Below are 7,087 nucleotides of genomic sequence, written 5' to 3'. Positions count from 1 at the left end.
TAAACCAACAAAATCACACCTTACATTTTTCAAAGATTAAAGATGTGTGGAAAGTGGATTGGAAAAACATCTATTGCAAACTCTACAGTGGGCATTTATGAGGAGATAAGGAAATGGAATTAGCCTGGAGGTTGGTAAAGGAAAAGGTAGAAAAAGTCACAAAATCAACATAAACTCTTGGACAGGATGCAAATCATAATTAACCATAAACTAAGGAGTGTGATCAACTCTTCCCAACAAGAGAAAAAGGTAGTGTTCAGTGTGTTTTTTAGGAAGAAAGCTGTGGCGGTCAGCAATAAAAGCATAAAATAAGAAACATTGACTTTTCATCCACCGTCTGGTAATTAGAGCATCTTGACTGACTGACTCAAATGTCCCACCCACCACAGAGAATGGGCGGGTATTCAGCGACTACCATGTGTAGTCTTGGGTGGAGTATGGCCAAATGGCTAGTGTATTTGCTTGTATGGGTCAGGTATGAGTTAACCCACTGTACAGGTAACTCCACTGTGAAAATTGATGCATCATGTTACGGGAATTTGATGCTATTAAGCATTTAGGTCATATAAGTAATTCTTCTGCTCTAAGGCCATGCTTTTAGGCAACACCATTGTTGGTTTGCTTATAGGAGGAAAAAAAACAACTATTGTACCTGACAGCTTGATATTTTAGTGTAAACTAAGAAGATTAATATTATGGTTAACTTTTTATAATACAACATCTTGAACATATAAAGTGGAAGACGAGATCCTGCATCCTAATAAAGTTATCAAAATGAGATTGCTGTTTATGTTTACTTAATTTAAAAATTAGAAGTTAGTTTGAATTTTTAAAAAGTTTTCTAATCTCACTTTAATATTTATGAGAGGTCTAAATTTAAATGCATAAACATGTAATTTCCCAGTAAGATTTCATTGTGTTTTTTCCTTCATCAACAAACTTGAAATTTTTCTTTATTTATTGGTTTGTTTGTTTATTTTTATTTATTTATTATTGTTGTTCAAGTACAGTTGTCTCCATTTTCCCCTGACTCCCCCTGCCCCTCCCATCCCCACCTCCCACCGTCAATCCTACTCCCTTTGGCTTTGTCAATGTGTCCTTTATACATGTTCCTTAATGGCCTTTCCTTTTTTCCTCCCATTATCCCCTCCCTCATCCCCTCTGGTTACTGTCCATTTGTTCTTAATTTCAATGTCTCTGGTTATATTTGCTTGCTTGCTTGTTTTGTTGATTAGGTTCCACTTATAGCTGAGATTATATGGTATTTGTCTTTTATCTGCCTGGCTTATGTCATTTGGCATAATGCTCTCCAGTTCCATCCATACTGTCACAAAGGGCCCAGTAAGTTTTCATTGTTGAAGAAATCATTGTTTTTTACTTTTCTTTCAATAAAAAATGAATTTTATTACCCAGGCCACTGTGTGAAATGATTCTAAATCGCTATAATAATCAAGTTGCTCTATGCGCAGACATGCAAAACACACCATGACTCCTGCCCCGTGCTCCCAGAATATCTCATAAAAACAAGGAATGATATTTGATCAACTGCCTTCCTTCTTTCAGTGCCTGTTTGAAATTGGCATTTTAAGTACACATTCAGCCATTTATATTTTAGTCCTGCCAGAAATAATTTATGACTCTTTTGCCGTTCAGAATCCACATAAGGGGTCTCTGGGCCACAGTCATCTCTTCCTAGTTCTAGACAGACCCTCCTTGACAGCCTGTACCCTGTCCTCTCAGAGAGAAGAAGACCTCAAAGGGGGCCTGCATCCTTGCTACCTGCAGAGTGATGCTCCTGCTCCAACCTATGGCACTGTCAGCCCCTGGATGCTACTTAAAAATGTAAAGTTTCAGCACTACCCTCCATCTAGGTCTACTGGATCAGAATCTCTGTTGTAACAAAAGCCCTACGTGAATCACATGCACTTTAAAGTTTAAAAGGCACCGGTCTCTTCAAATCTGGCCAATCATCAAAATCACCTTGGAGAGCTTTTCTGAAACATTAAATCCTGGATCTTCCCAGTGGAAATTATGATTCACTTGGTTTGAAATGGGTCTAAATCTCTGCTTTTAAAATTTCTATGCTGGGTCAAATTCAGGAACCGATGCACAAAGTGTTTTTATCAGTAATACCCAGAGATTAATTCCATCAAACCGAATAGCTGTTCAGTTTCAGCCAGGAAATTGCTCTCCTCTAATGTGAGAGATGCAGATGCAAGTCTGAAACACCTAACAATGTCCCTTTTGAGGGAAATATTCTCTCATCTATAGAGGAGAAAATTGCAGCTAGAAATACACGGTGATTTGTTCAAAATTACATTGTTGGTATGTAATTCCAGGACCAGGGACTGAACATAAACATTCTGCCAAAAATACAGTATTCTTCCCACCATGCCAAAACTGCCCTTTCCTTCTTTGTCTGCTATAATTACTGAGCCTAGATTGAAATTTTCCTTATTGCTCTCAGGAGGTGGGTAGAAGACCCCACTTCCACAATAAGTTGTGTGTTCCCTTCTCTCTGGAAGAGGGAGTGAATTGCACTAACTGATTACAGTTGCATCTTTTTTTCTTATCAAAGTTATCAGGTATACAATTTGCTAAGCTCTAAACTCTAAATTTAAATATTATTTTCAAAATTCATGGGCAAAGAAAATGTCACAATCTCACCAACCTATCATAACTTCTATATTTTTAAGTATTTAATAAATATATTTAACTTTTCCACATTTTTTATTCTCATTCAAGTACAATTGTCTCCATTTCCTCCCCACCATTCCCGCCCCCCACCCAGCCATCTTCACTTCTGACCCTTGATCCTACCCCCCCTTTGGTTTTGTCCTTTATACACGTTCCTAAAAACCATTTCCCCTTTCCCTTCATTATCCCCTCCAACCTCCCTTCTGGTTACTGTCAGTTTGTTCTTTATTTAAATATCTCTGTTATATTTGCTTGCTTGTTTGTTTTATTGATTAGGTTCTACTTACAGGAGAGATCATATGGTATTTGTCTTTCGCTGCCTGGCTTATTTCACTTAGCATAATGCTCTCCAGTTCCATCCATGCTGTCACAAAGGGTAGGAGCTCCTTCTTTCTTCTGTGTAGTATTTCATCGTGTAAATTTACCATGATTTTTTGACTCATTCATTTACTGATGGGCACTTAGGTTGCTTTCAGCACATGGCTATTGTAAATTGTGCTGCTATGAACATTGGAGTGCATAGGTTCTTTTGGACGGGTGTTTCGGGATTCTTAGGGTATAATTCCAGCAGCAGAATTGCTGGGTCAAAAGGCAGCTCCATTTTTAGTTTTCTGAGGAAATTCCATACTGCTTTTCACAGTGGCTGCACCAGTCTGTAATCCCACCAACAGTGCACTAGGGTTCCCTTTTCTCCACAACCTCTCCAACATTTGTTTGTTGATTTGTCTATGCTGGCATGAAGTGGTACTTCATTGTGGTTTTAATTTTCATCTCTCTGATGGGTAGTGATGCTGAGCATCCTTTCATGTATCTCTGGGTCCTCTGTATGTCCTCCTCAGAGAAGTGTCTGTTCAAGTCCTTTGCCCATTTTTTTAATTGGGTTGTTTGTTGGTTACTGTGTGCCAAGCCCAATGCTAAGAGCTTCACATATGTAACCCATTTTGGGGTCCAGTGAAGTGTTAAAGTTTAACGACAGGAACCATAACCTGGAGAGAAATCAAAGGGGCCTGTAGGAAGAGCTGTCACACTATGTCATAGTGAGAGACCTCCAGGAAGACCTCTATGTTTACAGTGTAGCTGGTTGACCTCTGTGGATGAGTCACCCCTGAAGCCTGTGCCACAGGCCACACTTGCCTGGGGTCACCATCTCTCATGCCCCCCCAGCTTCTAACCAGCATCCCAAACCTTCTCCAGGTGAACTAAACCAAATTTTCGACTTGCATTGGCCAAGTGTACAGTTCTAACTTTGTGAAACAAACAACAAAAACTTCAACAGCACTTTCTGAGGATCCGGGCCCTAAAGGCCTTACCTTGCCTTATAAAAGAACCAGCACTGGGCACAAAAGAAGATCCAGCAAACCCCTGTATCAAACTATGAAGTGCATTTTTTTACGTAGAATCCTCGGCATTCCCCAGTAGATTAAGCCCCAGTACCAAACAGTGATAATGGACTTCATCACATACACTTTGTTGATGGACTTCATTTCCCTTTTTTAATTTCCCAGTCTCTAATTGGTTTTCCTAGAATCACCATCCCCCATCAAACTTTTTGCAATAAAATCCTTGTATTAGAGTTTGTTTCTGAAAAATAAGACACTTACTCTGCAAATCTAGGAGTTAATTTTGGTGGGTTTAGGGTGGTCTTACTTCCTCTGCTTGTTTCTGTACTTTATATACCCTCACCCAGACCTTGGAAGTATGACATCTGAAGTCTCCTTTTTGTGTACTGTGTTCTCACTGACCTAATGAGTGACAAGTGCAATACTAGTCTAAGCATTCCTAGTTCTGATACAATTGCCACTCCTCATTAACTAACTCCCTGCATTCAGTCGAGAGGAAAGGCCTCGCCAGGGCTGTTTTTTTCTTGGATAAATAGAGATAACATACCTACATTCCTGTTATCACAAATTTGTCATGAGGATAAATTTTGACTGTGACTGGGAAAGAATAAAATATGATGAAATGTCAGAACATCGGTGCCTTTGTTCTCCCAGGGAGAATACTGCCTGAAAATCCCACTGCCCTGGTGTGACTGGTGGCAGAAGGGAAGAGGCTCTGAGCCATCCCCATGACTGCCCCCTTCCAGGCATCCTCTGCCTCTCCAAATTCCACAGTGCCAAAGGCTTTTGGGACCAGTGTGAGTCTGGTTCTATTCCGTCTTATTAGGAACATCAAGATAATCTAATTCTCTTTTCACAAACTGTGCCCCAAAATCATTTCATTTTGTGTTCAGCCTAAGTCAGCAAGGGAGCTGTAGTCTGTAAAAAGCAGTCTTGTGTTCCCTTTGCTGCATTGTGTGATCCTAACAAAAGGATCTGAGTTTCATGAATTTTCCCCTCCGAGCATTTGTAACAGAGATATGCCATTTCTCCTCTCTTTTAAACTCAAAGGGAAGATGTTGTCCAAGGCAGAGAACATTTATTATCAGATATTTATTTTTCATGTAGCATTTCCCCTATTGTGGCTTAATGTAGAGGTGATAAGTTAAAGCTCTCTTGTAATCTACATTTTAAGTCACTGTGACAGAGGTCTCTTACACTTCTTGGTTGAAATGATGTAGAGCTCTTGAAAGGAGGAAAGGCTTTAGGAGTAAAGAAATGAGGAATGTTTGTTGCATCAAGTTCTAAGAAGTTAGACCTCCCCACACTTTCTCCCACTTCCAAATTCTCTGTTTCTGCATTCTCTTGGAGGTGGTAGTAACTGTAATGCCAAAGAGGCTTTTATATTACAGTCTTATTAAATAGCTATATGATCTTCAACAAGAGACTAAACCTTTGTGAACAGTCCCCCAGGAAAACGGGGATAATAATAATGATACCTACCTCACAGACAAAAATGCCGAGTTCCTGCACATAGTACACTTTCCACAAATGGTCACTGTTACTCTCATTATTGGCACCATCAGTGGCATGAGTACAATTTCTTCTTTTTTTTTCTGGTTCCATATTGTTTTATTTTATACTTTTCTATACTATTTTTTCAAACGTAATGTTATGGTCATTAGGATATTCTTCTTGGAAGATGTACAGCTATTTGCAATTTTTTTAAATTCTTTTAAGTGGCCATTTATTCATTTGCTTCTGAAGCCATGGCAGTGCTGGTTCATTTGAGAATCTACCCCACTCTGCAGAAAGACAAAATTTTCCTTAGTAGCCTGAGAATCACCAGCTCTTCTGTTGTAACACGGTGCCAACCACCAATATGAAGAAACAAAGCATCTGCTTATGTTTCACTAATACTATCTGTACTTTAGCTTCTTAATGTTATCGTGTTCATCAGAGAGGGTACTTAATAAAGCAGTTTACTTAATAAAGCATTTACTTACCCCTCCAATGTTAAGTAAACTAATGACTTGGCCGTTCTCAGAAATTGGAGTATACTTTTAAAATATGTAATTAATAAACAAGTTTTTTTACTGTGTTTAGGGTTGGGGAAAATGAGAAATAGTATAAGGTCTCCATATAGTTGTGTACTTTTCAAATCACTAAAATAATAAAACAATAGTCACGAACCACCTACTTCAGGTGGCTAAGAACAGTGTCTTCTTTTCTATGAAGGGGCTCATCAGACAAGTTTGCAGGACAGCAGTCCAGACAAAGGAAGTAAAGGGCAATGGCACAGAAGTAAAAGTGAGCCTGGGCCGTTTCCAATGAGAGAGGTCTTGAGAATAAGAGGCACAGATAATATAAGTAAGAGAAGGTACTTGAGAAAAGGGCTAAGAAGGAACACAAAAGACACCGAAAAAATGCAAAAATGTTTATCTTACAGGTAATGGGGAGGCTCTAAAGAATTTTGCACAGAGCAAACAAGACGATCAGATGTGCGTGTTGAGGTCACTCTGAAAGCAATGTGTCAGATGGATTGAGGAGCATCGGGCTAGGTAGGTGGAAACTAATGCATCTATTAAAATAATTCAAATGTGCTCATTCAAATGAGATCTCAAGCAGTGACAGTAGAATGAGGAAGGTGACAGCTCATATTTAAAATTTTTTAAAGAGATGAAATTAATAAACCATATTGAGTCATTCTACGTGAGGAGGAGATAGAAAAAGATGCAAAGAGCGAGTCCCAGTTTCTGACTTAGGTGATTAAATTAATGATGTCTTTTTCTGAAACAGAATGTGTCAAAAGAAAAAGGACATCAGATAAGAAGATAAATTAAGTTTTTTTTAATGTGGAGTTCAGGTCATTCAGATAGAGCTATCTACCTGTATATAAGATTAACACTGTGGAGCCCCAAAAAAGGATTTTGAGCTACAGATAAGATTTGGAGTCATTAGCTAATTGGTAAGATTTCAGAGGGCGTATCTCTTGAGAAGAGTGGGTGGGGGCAAAGAGGTGTCAAGGCTTAGGATCAGAATCTGAAGAATACCAATGTTTATGGAGCAGG

The sequence above is a fragment of the Artibeus jamaicensis genome, unplaced genomic scaffold (genome assembly GCF_021234435.1).
Source record: "Artibeus jamaicensis isolate MK-2021 breed Jamaican fruit bat unplaced genomic scaffold, CSHL_Jam_final contig_233, whole genome shotgun sequence".
In the NCBI taxonomy this organism is placed as follows: Eukaryota; Metazoa; Chordata; class Mammalia; order Chiroptera; family Phyllostomidae; genus Artibeus; species Artibeus jamaicensis.
This window is presented reverse-complemented; position numbering follows the sequence as displayed.